Here is a 17,504-nt window from a genome sequence, read left to right as displayed (position 1 = left end):
ATCTGGGCTGTTCTGTCCAGGACAGTGTGTTAGTTGTCAGTGGTTAGTGAGAGAGAAGAGGGTGTAGTGATTTTACATCTACCCACTGAGTCGTTAAAACTCGCTCTGGGTGGGAGCCGGTACCGGGCTGCGAACCCTGTACCTACCAGCCTCATATACGATGGCTTAACCACGACACCATCGAGGCCGGTTACGACTTAATGTTCGTACTTCAAGCGGACGTCCACCACTGAACTACATCCCCATCTTGGTCCTGTACGGCATCATCATTATACAAGTCATCGAAACCTAGACTGTTGGTTACGTGGATGAGCCGGGGTCATTATACCAACTGCTGTCACGGTGGTATTAGTGGATGGTGTTTCCTCACAAGAGAATGTCGATGGTGTAAGGTAACGGCGAGTTTTCGTCGGAACCGACACGGAAGACAATGCAAACACGGAATAAGCGGCTCCGTGGAACAGATTTAAGCTAAAGTTACAGGGCCAATATAATTGTTTTGATATCGCGCAACGTTCGCCAAGCGAGAGAGAATCTCGACCGAATAATCAATTTACAAAATGATGCCGCAGCTTCATTGAATGCAGGAAAAGTTCTTTTTTATTATTATTTCCGTTCATCATTTATTGGTGTTGTAGTGAGTAAAAAATGTGTTATCATGTGAAAATAAATACCAGTTTGTATTTTGCTTATTTACATACTTACTACTTACTACTTACTTACTACTTACTTATTTACTTACTCACTCACTCACTCACTCACTCACTCACTCACTACTTACTTACTTACTTACTACTTACTTACTACTTACTTACTTACTACTTACTTACTATTTACTATTTACTACTTACTACTTACTTACTACTTACATACTTACTACTTACTTACGCACTTATTTACTACTTACGTACTTAATACTTACTTACTAACTTACTACTTACTTACGTAATCACTACTTACTTACTACTTACATAATTACTTGCTACTTACGTACTTACTTGTTACTTACTTACTTACTTACTTACGTACTTACTACTTACGTACTTACTATTTACTTACTTTCTAACTAACTTCTTACTACTTACTTACTTACGTACTTAGTACTTATTACTTACTTACTTACTTACTTACTTATTATAACTTACTTACACCGGTATACTACAATGCCTGATACATCGATGAGTGCTCCACGTCCGGTACTTGTATTATACTAACGGTATATACCACCTTTCATGTAACCACAGGTGTTAGCAATGTCGTCTGTGGGGTTGGATTTGGTTGTGTGCATTCAACTGGCTGTGAGCGGGGCGGGACGTAGCCCAGTGCTAAAGCGCTCGCTTGATGCGCGGTCGGTTTGGGATCGGTCCCCGTCGGTGGGCCCATTGGGCTATTTCTCGTTCAAGCCAGTGCATCACGACTGGTATATCATGGCCGTGGTATGTGATGTCCTGTCTGACGGATGGTGCATATAAAAGGTCCCTTGCTACCGATAGAACAAATGTAGCAGGTTTCCTCTCTAAGACTATATATCAAAATTACCAAATGTTTGACATCCAATAGCCGATGATTAGTAAATGAATGTGCTCTAGTGGTGTCGTTAAACAAAACAGACTTTTTTCAATGGGCTGTGTACTCACTCTCATTTGAAGCCTGTGCTGGGGTACTAAGCGTAAAGACGATGGCCTAACCACTACGACACCGAATAATAGTGCGGTCAAGTAATAGTAGACCATATTGGCATTATTACCGGCCATCGGCTTTAAGGTTCCAATCTACCAAATCAATTCCTATTGCCGATAATGTTAACGTAAAATTGATATAAGCAGCGCATCAACATCCAGGCACTACAATGAAAGAAAACGTGTGGCACAGCACATTTAATCTACCTGCAAGAAAATGTGGGATCACGTACCACTTAAGAGATTTAATTAATGTTTTTATTAGCAACCCTCAACTCGCAGTTCCATTTTTGGGATACCCTGCACTCGTTTCAACCTCTAGTGTATACTGCATAACAACTGACTAACAAATAAAAGTGTATTTATTTATTGACAATGGACAATAGTATTTGCACAAATAATCAATGTCACATATTACTACCTATCAGAGCTGCAGGTGTTTTTACTCCAAAAATATTTGATTGTGCTCCTCGAACTTTGACACGGAACTTTCTTCTTTGTTACCATGCAACCTTAAGGCTGCTAGGTACATGGTTTGCGCCCCTTGATACCAATCAAATAATGTTATCCAAATAGGCACAATGACTATATATATATATTACAATAAAATAAATGATGTACATTGGTCTATGTTCAACAAATTAACCACATAAATTAGGAATCAACGTTTTTATGATATATTGTATAACAAATCACAGACACTCGCCGATCGATGTAGATGACGACGCACTCAACACATTTTATTTACGGTTATATGGCGTCGGACATATGGTTAAGGACCACACAGATAGAGAGAGAGGAAAGCCGCTGTCGCCACTTCATGGGCTACTCTTTTCGAATAGCAGCAAGGGATCTTTTATATGCGCCATCCCAGTAATAAGTAAGTAAGTAAGTAAGTAAATAATAAGTACTAAGTACATACCACGGCCTTTGGTGTACCAGTCGTGGTGCACTGGCTGAAGCGAGAAATAACCCAATGGGCCCACTAACGGGGATCGATCCCAACCCGACCACGCAACAAGCGAGCGCTTTTCCACTGGGATACGTCTTGCCCTCGATATAGATGAAAACCATGATCCTTTAAATACATACCATGGCCTTTAGAGTACCAGTCGAGGGGCAGTGGTTGGGTTGGACACACACAAAAATGAGTCCATCGAGGACGATCGATCCCGCGATCCATCGCACCTTTGAAAAGCGATATTTTGCTATTACTAGCAAAATCCTGCATCCGCCCGAGACATTTTGTGACAATGAAATGACGTTCGTGCGTATGATTTTGTCTGGAATCTTATATTTTTACTTCTGTTTTGTTTGCTGTAATCTTTTACCACAAATCTTATGTAAATTGATATATATCTAAGGTTGTCCTCTATCTTGCAAGTTGTAACATGATAGTGATCTTATTCCACGTTAATTTCATTTCATTTCAACTTTTTTTCGTGCTTATATCCAATTAAGGTTCAAGCACGCTGTCATGAGCACACATCTCAGCTATCTGGGCTGTCTGTCCAGGACAGTCGTTTAGTTGTTAGTGGTTAGTGGTTAGTGTGAGAGAAGAGGGTTACAATAGTGGTCTTACACCTACCTATTGAGTCGTTAAATTTCACTCTGGTTGGGAGACGGTACCGGGGTGGGAGACGGTACCGGGATGCGAACCCTGTACCTACCAACATTATGCCCGATGGCTTAACAACGACACCACCGAGGCCGGTTTATTCCACGTGTACGTACTAGGTCACCCAGGTACACTATCTGTATTTCAACATTTTCCGTTAAGTTACGAAAATTGCCGGAAACGTTACCATAAAAAAAAACATCAACATTTCTTTGACGTGACGTCAACATTTCTTTGACGTGACGTCAATAATGCTTTGACATTTTAATATGGTTATTGATGTCAACGCGATACTACGTACATTCTTCTGAATATAGTTTAACTTCAGAAATGTGTAAAAAGAATCGCTGTTTGACATTTATAATCATATTTGTGTTGTATATAAATGTAAAATGTGCATGAATCTAATACTTCCTAATGACGACTGTTCACCAATGTGCTATTTCGACAAGTGTTGAGTGGATATATAGGAGGTAAGTGTTTGTGTTATTGTTCGTTCGTTTGTTTGTGTGGTTGTTTGTTTATCAGGTCCGTTGATTTTGTTTTGTTTGTTTTGTTTAACGACACTACTAGAGCACATTGATTTATTAATCATCGGCTATTGGATGTCAAACATACGGTCATTTTTGACACAGTCATAGAGGAAACCCACTATATTTTTTATATGTACCATCCCACAGACAGGATAGCACGTACCACGGCTTTAATATACCAATCGTGGTGCACTGGCTGGAACGAGAAATAGCCCAATGGTCACACCAACAGGTATTAGGTCCGCTGAAGTCAGAGGTGGGATGCGCAGGCATGGGCGGAGCCAAGATTTTATATGGGGGCCTCTCACACTGTCAGTGAGTCGTGTTACGTAAAGTCTATCACATTAATTGTTTTAACTTTAGGCTGTTTAAAAAATGAAATTTTGCCGGCTCAGATGATACCTATTACAGCTCTGGCCCAAGCACTAACAGGGCGGCAGCAGCGGCGTGTATAGAAAATTATGTTAGGTAGGTCTAGACACTGGCGAACGAAGTTTCTAGGAGGTTCGGGTCAAGCTTCTTTGAAAAATATATTGCAAAAAAAAGGGGAGTAGTTTTGAATACTGTAGGTGCAAACTCTCCCTAGAAAACTCCTGCATCCGCCCTCTGCCTGATGTAACAATAATAAAAATAATAAAATAAAATAAACACTCCCTTCACCATCCGCCAGCTCCTCGGTCTCGTTGTGACCCCTGCTCGGTGTCACGCTGGACCCGCCACTGGGCTCCCTCCCAGAACGATTTCTCCCTCACTAACCACCAACAACTAACCATTAACTCCCGTCTCCTGTACAGACCAATGAAATAGTTTAGATGTGTGCCCTGGACAGCGTGCTTGAACGTTAGTTGGATATAGTTTAGATGTGTGCCCTGGACAGCGTGCTTGAACGTTAGTTGGATATAGTTTAGATGTGTGCCCTGGACAGCGTGCTTGAATGTTAGTTGGATATATATTAGCACAAAGGTTAGACTGAAATACCGGCCTTGGTGGTGTCGTGGTTAAGCCATCGAAGGACATAAGGCTTGTAGGTACTGGGCTCGCAGCCCGGCACCGGCTCTCTCACCCAGAGCGAATTTTAACGATTCATTGGGTAGGTGTAAGACCACTACACCCTCTTCTCTCACACTTACCACTAACAACTAACCCACTGTCCTGGGCAGACAGCCCAGATAGCTGAGGTGCGTGTGCCCAGGACAGCGTGCATGAATCTTAATTGGATATAAGCACGAAAATAAGTTGAAATGAAATGAATGAAAATAGACTGAAATGACCGAATCGTGTGTGATGACGAATGAACCGAAAACCCGGTCAATCAAGGGTAAAACTCTACATGATAAAAATGGTCTCACTTTGGGAGTGGATCCGCCGATCCTCACTTTGTTATCCCAGCAACACGAGAGTGTTCTGACAATGACGGAGTGTTTGTTCGTGACACTCACTCGAACACGCTCGCCTCAATACTGAGATATTAGGAGTTTCACGAACGCCGGATCCACCCGATTCTACCATGGTGGTCTTGAGGTCTTGGTGTGCGTTTTTTTTTCTTTTTCTTTTTCTTTCCTTAACCAACTGTTCTTGTTTTTTCATTGCCCGTATACCCATTAGACTTCTTTATTCGAACGTCCTTCGTACAAATGATACCATTGGCGTCAGCTAAAACGCGTGTTATTTCTAAACAAAACCGTTAAAAAATGTCGCACCACGCCATTAATTGAAAACATTCTTCGTCTGAGAGTGCCGGGGTAGGCAATTAGACCACGGCCAGGTTTTTCAAATGAAAACTCTTGAGATAAGTAAGTTTCCCAACCAGGGACATTATCAGTTCCATTAAAACACTTGTGAGTGGTACATGATCAATTGGTTTGAATGACTGCTCTATGAATAATATCACACGAGGGCTGTTTGTAACGTCGGGCAACAATGTCATCATTCTGAGCATGTTCCAAATAGTGATTTCTCTAGGTAAATTAATTGATCAGTTAATTAGCTCATTTTGTTGGTAGTTTACTTAATCATATTTTATTATATTACCATCTAAAAATAAGCGGTTTTTGTGCTTGGCCAAAAGGTTAAATAAAGTCTATATTATATTAAGACATCTCTCAGCATTTTGCAACAACCAATTATACTGTCACATGACATACACATAATCGCTTAAGAATTGTAATATTCTTATAAAAAGAAGAAGAAAAAAGGAAGTAACGAAAGAAACTCTACTATTAATATATTTTGTGTTTTAATTTTTAGTTATTAATTAAATTAATTAGAAAGAAGGAACTGTTTTATATAACGACGCATTTATTACATTTTATTTACGGTTATATGGCGTCAGACGTGTGGTTAAGGACCACAAAGACACCGAGAGAGGAAACCCGCTGTCGCCACTTCATGGGCTACTCTTTTCGATTAGCAGCAAGGGATATTTTATATGCATCATTCCAAAGACAACATAGTACATACCACAGCCTTTGTTACACCTGTTGTGGAGCACTGGCTGGAACAAGAAATAGCCCTATGGGTCCACTGACTGGGGGGGGGGGGGGTCGATCCTAGATCGATCGCGCATCAAGCGAACGCTTTATCACTGGGCTACGTCTCGCCCCTAAATTAATTAGAAATCCAACTTTTATTAGTGTAAATAAAACAAAAATTCATATGCACATCGTAACTGAATAGTAACAAAATCCAAACATTTTTCAAAAGAAAACATCAAAAAACAGTTTAACGGTAACTAGTAACTAATAATACTTGCTTGAGTATAATATTTTAATTTTTACACATTCATTTATGTCCATTAATTTCGCACACACAGTACAGTACATGTATACATATAATTAATTTTAAATATTGATAATTTGGGCTTCTTACGCTAAAATAAAGTTAACTGAATGTTGGTTCATTTTTTATGTTGTTTTTATGTTTGTTTATTTATTTATTTTGTTTGGTGGGTTTTTGGGGTTCCCTCCCATTCTGCCTACAACCCACTTTGCCTACAACCATTTTGCCTACAACCCAGTATGCCTACACTCAGTTTGCCTACAGTGTGAATAAGTGACATCCCCAGTTCATAGTGGGACAATCCCTATTATTTTGTGTCTCAAACCAAAATAAGAATATTGTATTACATAAACAATTAAGATTATAATGAACATAAGTAATGTAATTGGGGCTTAGTTGCACAAAGGTGATTTCGTGCTCTTTATGGTGATTAGTATTAGTCCAGTGATCCCATACTGTGATCTTTAATATGTGATCAAAGTGAAATGGCCTTCATGATTCTTTGATATAGGATTAAAGTTCAACTTTGTACAAAATATTTGTTCAATATTTGTGAGGTTATTTTATAGTTTAATTGTTTTTGTTGTGTAATGTTAATCGTTTTTATAATAAAATATGTGTTTGTCATATTATTTTGTCATGTTATTTTTATACATAGGGACCATACATGGAATGCTCCACTTTTAACTGGGGATGGCATCTTTTCATACTGAGTGTAGGCAAAGTGGGTTGTAGGCAAACTGAGTGTAAGCAAAGTGGGTTGTAGGCAAACTGAGTGTAGGCAAAGTGGGTTGTAGGCAAAATGGGAGGACACCGTTTTTTGTGTGTGCTTTTTTTTCATTTCTTTATCTTTTTTTTAAAACTTTAAATGGGTAGCTGTAGCTTCAATTGCACCTGATTGCTAGAGTGTGTATGTTCGTTCTTCAGATCAGGCACGAAATCAGTCTAGTATCGATTGACCTCCGGTCTTAATTGGATGTGAGGTGCGTAAATTAAATAGCATGCTGTATTTGCTAACCAATTAAGTGACTGGCTATGCAATTGCATAATAATGTACCTGTTGTGATGTACAGACTACACTTAATAACCTTCATTCTTTCCGTGCTTGGAGTGGAACGTAGTTGAGCATGGGCCATAGGATCCACCGTCAAAGCTAGGCCCGTCGGGTTCTTTTCCCGTCCCAATCAGTGCCTCACGACTGGCATATCAAAGACCATGGTATGTTCTGTCCTGCCTGTACAAATTGCATATAAAAGGTCCGAGGGGGGGGTGTGGGGGGGGGGGGTTGGGGGGTTTGTTTTGGGGTTGGTTTTGTTTGTTGTTGTTGTTGGGTTTTTTTTTTGCTATTTGGTACCAGAAGCTGGTTTCCTATCTCTCTACTATTCTAGAGTAAGTGTAGAAATTAAATTGTTCGAGGTATCGTTAAGCATTACTTTATTTATTTTAATTAAACTATTAGAGCAAACGTATAAAGATAAAACCCAAAGAGTCAGTCGGTGTCACCCATCATCTTTCATTGATCAAACCGGCCTCGATGGCGTCGTGGTTAGGCCATCGATCTACAGGCTGGTAGGTACTGGGTTCGGATCCCAGTCGAGGCATGGGATTTTTAATCCAGATACATGGATGGATGGATGGATTCACGGACGGACGGACGGACGGATGGATGGATTGATTAATGCGTGGATGAGCGGATGAGTGGATGGACAGATGGATGAATGAATGGATGAATGGATGGATGGATGGATGAGTAGTTGGATGGATGGATGGATGAACGGATGGATGAGCGGATGGATGATTGGATGGACGGACGGACGGGTGGGTGGGTGAATAAAGGATGGATGGATGGGTGGATGGATGGATGGATGGATGAGCGGATGGATGGCTGGATGGATGGATGGACGGATGAGCAGATGGCTGGATGAACGGATGGATAGATGGATGGATGATGGGTGGCTGGACGAACATTTATTCTCATTTCATCCTTGAATACACAACACAGAAGTCATCTACACATTGAATCATTAAGATTAAATTGTGTGTAGTATATATTTGCCATGTGTGCCGATCCTATCTGCGATGTTGGTTAAAGCTGTATGAACTGTAACCCTTACCCCGACAGACAGAGAGTGGACAAAACGTACATTTCTACACACGTGTGTACTCTTCGTTGCTGTGATTCAACATACCAAGTTTCATTTGTATTACGAAATAAAACAGTATGAATTTGAAACCTCGGCATGTGTATTTACATGTCATGCGGTGGTGTGGCCGACGTCCCATGTTACAGACCTATTTACTGTGGCAACACACAAATATGTACAGCTACACTGATTCAATAGACCTAGATCATAATATATTTGTTGAGACTTGATCGTTGCAACACCTGTAAATATGAACAGTGGACAACATGAAACACTTACCAACTGGCAAACATAGCGCGTCGGTTAACTTACTGTTCTTATAAAATAGACATATGTACAATAAAAGAAAGATATGTAACATTTAAATTGACATTATGAAAACAGTGGATTTGAGTTTCAAGCAGGTAGCTATTTGGGAGATGGGGCGTATGAAGTTTTCAAGGAAATGCCCTACGCGCTCTGTAAGATATGTATACTACATACAATAAAATATAAAAATAGACATATGTACAATAAAACAAATATATATGTGCAACATTTAAACTGACATTACGAAAACAGTGGAACTGAGTTTGAAGCAGGCGGCTATTTGGGAGATGGGGCGTATGAAATTTTTAACGAAATGCCCATCCGTTGAATCTATCGCTTTGTAAAACCTTGCTGTAAGGTGTACTATATTAATATGTGAAATTTGCATAAGCCCGTGGTATGTGCTGCCCTGTCTGTATGAAAGTGCATATAAAAATTCTTTGCTGTTAATGGGGAAAATGTAGCGGGTTTTCTCTGAGGACTACGGGTTAAAATTACAAAATGTTTTGTCACACAGTTGCCGATGATTAATTAATCAATTAATCTAGTGGTGTCGTTAAACAAAACAAACTTTAATTTTAACTGTAGCAAACTCGGATGAAGCAAATAAACTCGAAAGTCGGACATCTATGGCTGACACAATAAGAATCTTGTGTGAGGACATAATGATTCGTTCAAGAAACTTGAATAAAAATGGGGGGGAAATGTTCCTTGACTGTTGGGGAAGGTGGATTAAAGTTCCATCCCTCTTTAAGAAAGTATATTATTCTTGTGGCTATATTAATCCACCAATTTTTCCAGTTTCATGTTTTAATAACCATCGTATAATTGTGTTGTTTTAACATTTCTGTATGGGCTCATTTCATTTCGTTATACTTATTTTCGTGGTTCTATGGCATAAGTCATGTTTTTAGCATTTGAAAAATCTGAATGTAGGTGAAAATAAAACGAAGTGTTGCTTGCCTAGATTAGAACATATAATAGTTTAATGATGCTGTGACAATATAATTAGACAGGTAGAATCAGTTGTCGACGTCATAGTTCATTTTGGCTCCAATCCCCAGCTAAAACGAATACCTATTACCGGGTAGGTAGCCGAGAATTTTGATACAATACAGTTTCTAATTAATGACGTCACGAGACCCGGTCACGAACTTGGATGACCTTTTTGGGCGGGTCGCCAACAACAAATTGATCTGAAATTCCGGGGAAGTGAAATTTTCATTGGGCAACTCGTGTCCACCCTGTTCTGCACGGTTCTCTCCACGTTTCGTCTCTGCTCGGGGTACTTGGCGCAAAACAACACGTGCGGGTTCGTGACACGCCGAGTACTCGGCTCCTAATTAACGTTACGCCGGATACCGGCACACACCTAGTTTAATAATTCCGGGTCCTACAGAATTGTTGATCACGCTCCGATCGCTCGGCAACAGTCGAGTACCTGGACACTCAACAAAACTCTGAGTGGGAGCAATAGATGTACTATTCTGTTCTGGACATACTTAGTTCTAAACAGGCTATAGGTTACTGACTGCTTTGCCCTTTTCTCTTCGTAGTTTTCTTCTTATCGTCTCTCTCTCTCTCTCTCTCTCTCTCTCTCTCTCTCTCTCTCTCTCTCTCTCTCTCTCTCTCTCTCTCTCTCTCTCTCTCTCTCTCTCTCTATCTCTGTGTATATCTTTCTCTTCCTCCCTTCCCTCTCTCTCCCTGCCCCTTCTACATATCTTTCTCTGTATATCTATCCTTTTTCTGTTCTCTGTCTTTGTTTCTCTGTGTCTGTCTGTCTGTATGTATGTCTCTCTCTCTCTCTCTCACTCTCTCTCTCTCTCTCTCTCTCTCTCTCTCTCTCTCTCTCTCTCTCTCTCTCTCTCTCTCTCTCTCTCTCTCTCTCTCTCTCTCTCTGTGTGTGTGTGTGTGTGTGTGTGTGTGTGTGTGTGTGTATTAACCCTTTTTTCTTCTTTCAACTATATTTATCCAGGAGCGGGGGTCAGCAAACGTTATCTTTTTTTCAATATATTTTCCACCCCCACCCCTCCAAACGTCGCGCGCCACAGTCTGGACCCTCCCTGCTAAATTTCCTGCACCCGCGCCTGTGTTTGTTTATATGCAGAAGCAGGAGAATAGTTGTGGCATGTTTTTATTGTTTTTGTTTAGTTTGTTTGTGTGTTTCTTCGGTTTTTTGGTGGTGGTGTTGGGTTTTTTTGTTTTGGTGGATTTTCTTCTTTTTGTGGAGGTGTCATATTTTATTTTAATTTTATTATTTAAACAATAACAAACACCACGAAAACACCCCCGAAATAACGCATTTAATAGTTTGTATTTACTTTTAAAATATATTTTGCTATCTTCTTTATTTTCCCATATCATTAAACATTAGCATTCAGCAAACAAAACAAAAAACATTCAGTGCTATAAAACTGTTTTCGTTATCCATCAAATCTACAGTAACACTTTGCTGCAATTGATTTTACAAATACCTAGTAGTTTTGTGTTGTTTACCATTTTGTTTGTTGATAAACATTTAGAAGACAACAACAATACAGCGAGCCGTCGCTGGTTTTAGATTTCGTCTGACACAAGTAAAAATCTTGTGTTCAACTGACACTGTCTTCTCAAATTTGTTTTTTACTGTCTCGAATATTTCTCCACTCGAATTCTGTTTTCTTTGAACTGATTTGGTTTGATGTCTGCATTTGATAGCAGGTGTTACGTTGATTCTTCATTATTTCGTGGGTTAGATATTTAATGCTTCGTCTAGAATAAAACGACACTGAAATAGAAGCGAGTGCTGTTTGGTGTTTGAAAACATTGTGCGATACTGGCATGTTACTTTATTTTTAGGTTTTCGGTATGGTACAGGGAGGGTCTGGCTGATAAAACATTAGTAAACGTAACCAAAGCTTATGATAAAATTTCAAAACCAACGTTGAACTCAATGTGCATGTAAATAGTAAATAAAAAAAATTTGATGGGTCTTATTTAACAGCTATTTCTTGTTTTTTGTAAGTCAAATACATGTATTTAATTTAGAGTAAATATTGCATTATGGGCATCTATTTAAACATGTTAATATATTGTTTGTTGCAACTAGATTACATTTTTAAAAGAAGGTAACCGTAAACCATACTTTTAATGACCACCTACCCAATGGTTTGTTTAACCATGATGGAAACTTTAAATACAACTGGACGTTTCCATTTAAAAAATAAAGTCAATATATTTTGTGATAGTTATATAAAAGAAAAACACGTGGTTTGCTTTAAATACTCGATTTGCACTTATTGCATTATTTCAGTTATTTTAGTAATTAAATATTGTATCTGGGCTGTAATATAAAATATTTTTTGTCATGGGATAATTTTAAAATTTCCATATTACAGTGTATAATAATATGTAGCCACATTAAACATAACAGCATAAAAAGACATTGCAAAATATTCTTCTCAATCATTATCACATACATTTAAATAAAGACAACTTTAAAGGGACATTCCTGAGTTTGCTGCATTGTAAGATGTTTCCGACTAATAAAATATCTCTACGATCAAACTTACATATCAAATATATTTTCTTGTTTAGAATATCAATGTCTATATATTCAATGTGTTTCTATTCGTCTTAATATTTGTAAGAAGCCCAAACTGGATTTTGTCTTCATATAATTTCACACGAACAAAAAAATATATTTTAGAAAATAAAAAGAAATTTAACCTAATACATATATTAGAACGATCAGAAACACGTTTAATATACAGCCACTAATATTTTATGCAGAAAAATATATTTAATATGTAATTACAATCGTTAAAAAGTCTCTGTTAGTCAATACTATCTGAAAGATTGCAGCAAACTCAGGAATATCCATTTAAGTTGTAGCTAGTGTATCCGTAAAACACTTTATAGATCTGCCCAGTGTGTCGGTGAAGGACAAAATCAGTTTTCTACGGCTAAGGTCTGTTTTCTGTGCGGTCTGTTTTCTGTGCGGTCTGTTTTCTGTTCGGTCTGTTTTTCGTAAATAAACACGTTGCGGTTGACTGTACGGATTTTCTCGGAGCAAACACCACCGAGTTAAGTGAACTTTTTGCTTAGGTACAATGTATATTAGTGTTGTCACCGTCTCCTGTTTGAAAATTTACCAAACTGATCCGAGAATAAATATATATATTTGCTGTTCTCGGGTGAGCCCGCGAACCACAAGTTGATGTAAGTAAGCGAACAAGAATTGATTGGCACCGCAATGTAGGGAGTGTGAGAAGAACATATTTCTTGGCGGGAAATGGTGCGTGTGGCCCGAAAACACGTAACTGTACTAGCTTTGTTTTAGGAGTTTGGGATTTTGGTGAGGTTCTTTTGAGGTTTTCTTTCTTATTTAAAAAAAAAAGAATAAGAAAAGTGACAGATAGAGTCGGTTAAAGTTTTGGTGGGGTTAGAATTTCAAAAAGTGAAAGAGTTTTTGGAGAGCTTTCGACAGCAGACCTTGGTGCGTACGCTCGGAATTCCGTTTTCAAACAAGATTGTTTGTGGAGGAAATCACGTACAAACACGAGAGTCGACGAAAAGCAAGGTTAAATAGTTTTATGCTTGTATTAGACGACTATGTCAATGTCGTCTTATTCCCAAAACCCAGTCGTGGTTCCGTCCACAGAGGGAATGTTTATCACGCTGGGACCACGTTACAACAATGCTGCCGTTGTCCGAGTTGATTTTGTCCCTTTGTTGATTTGTAACACCTTCGAAAGAAATCTCAATTCTTTTTTACTAAACATTCAAACTTTTACAAAGATTTACAAAAATCGACAAAATAAAAGAAGAAAAGATTTACAAAACTCATTGGTTCGACATATCAATACCATTAAGCTCCTCCTCTCATTTGGCGCCAAACTAAAAAACAAAAATCGAGATAAACGGCAACTTTAGGTCGTACAGTTAAATATTTTCACGCAAGCTACATAATTGATTTATTCATGGGCACGTATAATTTTCTGTAATAACTGTTAATGGTGTAAAGAAATGTCCAAACATTTGCGTAAAATACTCTGTCAGGGAACTAAGCGTTGTTCAGATAGGACGAAGTCTTCTACAAACATATCTGCTCGTTTGCACACTGTTAACGGAACATCCGTCGAAACACATTTCATGAAATGTACTCAAAACAAAGCCAAGCCCCGCGCCTAGGAGCTTGTCACTCGACGATCATTAGGTTCGCATTTCACATTGTACATGTCTTTATCAATACGAAACTGGTCGTTCAAATAATATGCATATTTACCTTATGGATTGTCCATTGCCTTTTCATTTCATAATTTACTCGCTTTTTAGGCCCGTGTTTTGTGTGCACCGGGGGTTGAGTTTTTTGTACTGCAAGGCACGTGCGTGCCGTGATCGGTTTTTAAAGGCAACTCACACGGTGAAATAACTCCAACGATCATTTCCGAGACTAAAGTTCAATTATCAATAGCATAATAATACTTTTTTCTCGAAAATTTGCACTTAGAATTACTAATTTAACACGATCAATCTATATAACAAAATAAACGTATTATATATCACACATGAGGTTTTGTGTTTTAGCAGAACAGAAATATCAAAACAATACGATGTATTCCCAAGAATATTTAGTTCACATACTGTATCTAATAAATCGACATGTCATTTATCATGATATATATGTATGAAAATTGTTTACACTGACAGCCAAATATCTATACAATGTATAAGATTTCACTTACTTCTGTAAAAATATGCATGGTACTTTGACTTAATCAAGATTGTATGTACCTCAAGAGTGTGGCATTGTTCTGCTACTAACTACACTAATTTAACCAGCTTAACAACTTCATAAAGTGGATGTTTTCTATCTAAGCTGCCTGAATCTCTGTAATTATGTTCACTTCTCAAAACAAAACGGATATTTAAATAGACATGATTTTAAACATACAGACCCGACAATGAAAAAAAACCCTGGTTAGTATAGCAAAATGTGATTTGAGTGTACCTTAAGCATCGGACATGGTAAACAAAAAAATCTATGCTACGAAATTTTAAAAAGTTGAGCAGCAGGGCTCTAGACTACACTTTACACGCGCGGACCCAAGACGTGTAACGTAATTCAATATCTACCCGTACGTTATACTAACAATCACGTGGATGTTTTTCATTATATTACTAAGACCGTTATAGAGAATACGACCGTATTGACTAATTAAATGATTATATTCCCGTAGTTTGCCCAGGTGTTACTCGGACAAATATGTGACATTACACACTGGTCGATCACACGGTCCGCCATACGTCGACTTGATTGCACGCGCGCTTATTTGCAACAGATAGATAGCGACAAATTCGATTTTCCGTCTTTGATTTCTAATTATTATGCGTGAATTTTTCTCCCGGTTTTTACGTTGCTGAGATCTAATCGCGCTCGTTATCTTCGTTCCAGACCTGTCGTCACGGTAACCGGTAACCGTCTGTCACCTGCTGCGACGTCAAATTATTAACACGACAATCGAAGGGAAACCACATCGGCGGAGCACGTCACCAGACACCAGTCGAATCGTTCAGCCAATAGCAATTTAACGTCACCTGAAATCAAGTAAAGTCACATAAACGTAAGATATATATTAAAAAAAATTGGTAGTTTTTACTTTGACTGTAATAAGCCATTAGATAAATAAATATATTATAATAAATGTAAAAAACAAAAAACAAAAACAAAACATAAGTGGCACTGATATATATCTAAATGATGTAAGCTACTGATATGACCAGAGTCACGAGACTAAATCTCATTTACATAAATTATAATATAATGCTGTGTTTAGTCCATCTACAAAGATCACTATTCGTCTGTTCCTTTCGTACAAACACCAATATTATATTATAGTTGACAAACTTTCGTTGGGTTTAGTGAAAATATACTACCGTATTGGTGTCTACAGATTTACACTGAACACCCTATTCAGAAGTAAACAAAGGCCGTGGTATGTACTATCCTGTCTGTGGGGTGGTGCATATAAAAGATACTTTCTGCTGATCGAAAAGAGTAGCCCATGAAGTGGCGACAGCGGGTTTCCTCTCTCAATTTCTGTGTGGTCCTTAATCATATGTCTGATGCCATATAACCGTAAATAAAATGTGTTGAGTGCGTCGTTAAATAAAACATTTCCTTCCTTCCTATTCAGAAGTAAGAGCTTGGTTATAAATCATGACTTAAAACATGAAAGACATCAGGGGCGGGACGTAGCCTTGTCTTAAAAACACTTGCTTCATGCGCGGTCGATCTAGGATCGATCCTCGTCGGTGGATCCATTTGGGCTATTTCTAGTTCCAGCCAGTGCACCATGGCTACTATATCAAAGACCGTGGTATGTATTATCTTGTCTGCGTGAAGTTGTATATAAAAGATCCCTTGTTATTAATGGCAAAATGTAGCGGGTTTTCTCTCTTAAGTCTAGACGGCACAAATTACCAAATGATTGACATTCAATGATAATAAATCTGTATGTTCTAGTAGTTTTGTTAAACTTTTTTCTGTGACGCAAGGCACAAAACTTTTCTGATCCGAATCCTCCAGGGCAAATAATTAAAAAAATATAGTAATATTATTAGATTAAATGTTTTAAAAAAATTTCTTTGGAATGCCTTATTCTGCGTCTAAATAAATAATATTTTATAATTGCCATAAAATTTTCTTTTGAATAGTTGCTTCAAAATCCCCCCCCCCCCCCCCCCAATTTTGCTTAATTATCACACTGGGCTTGTGATGGACGTGCCTGAACCTAAGTAGAATATGGGCACGTAAATTGTGTCGTTAAACAAAACAAACTTTAACTTTTTCAAGGAGGGGCGGGACGTAGCCCAGTGGTAAAGCATTCGCTTGATGCGCGGTCGGTCTAAGATCGATCCCCGTCGCTGGACCCATTGGGCTATTTCTCATTCCAGCCTGTGCTCCACAACTGATGTAACAAAGGCCGTGGTATGTACTATCATGTCTGTGGGATGGTGCATATAAAAGATCCCTTGCTGCTAATCGAAAAGAGTAGCCCATGAAGTGGCGACAGTGGGTTTCCTTTCTCAGTATCTGTGTGGTCCTTAACCATATGTCTGACGCCATATAACCGTAAATACAATGTGTCGAGTGCGTCGTTAAATAAAACCATTTCCTTCCTTCCTTTTTGAAGGACACCATTAAACGTATAGTCAGACGTGTGTGATCCTTTGCCTTTCGACCCTTCAAGACATCCTTTAAAGAATTAATATAATTTAAATAATAGCACTGACTTTGCAGGCATACTGGTAGGCGTATGCGACGGCACTGCACGTAATGGGGTTGGGGAAGAATGAGGGAATTTGCCGCGATATTTGTAAAAGTAAAATTTAGCCTGCCAGGAAAACAATTTCTGACAATCCTCCGTTTTCCTAGGTCTTGGAAAGAAAGAAAGAAATG

The 17,504-nt window shown here is 38.5% G+C and overlaps 1 long non-coding RNA gene across 1 annotated transcript; it reads left to right on the top strand.

The window, feature by feature from the left end:
* Positions 1-3,609: 3,609 nt before the first annotated feature.
* Positions 3,610-16,392, top strand: LOC121370962. The gene is made up of 3 exons (XR_005957759.1): positions 3,610-3,770; positions 15,498-15,666; positions 16,240-16,392. It is a non-coding gene; the product is annotated as an uncharacterized LOC121370962 (long non-coding RNA).
* The last annotated feature ends 1,112 nt before the right edge of the window (positions 16,393-17,504 follow it).

Source organism: Gigantopelta aegis, chromosome 4 (genome assembly GCF_016097555.1).
Source record: "Gigantopelta aegis isolate Gae_Host chromosome 4, Gae_host_genome, whole genome shotgun sequence".
Classification (NCBI taxonomy): domain Eukaryota; kingdom Metazoa; phylum Mollusca; class Gastropoda; order Neomphalida; family Peltospiridae; genus Gigantopelta; species Gigantopelta aegis.
The sequence above is the reverse complement of the archived record's forward strand: the minus strand, read 5'-3'. Positions and strand labels throughout refer to the sequence as shown.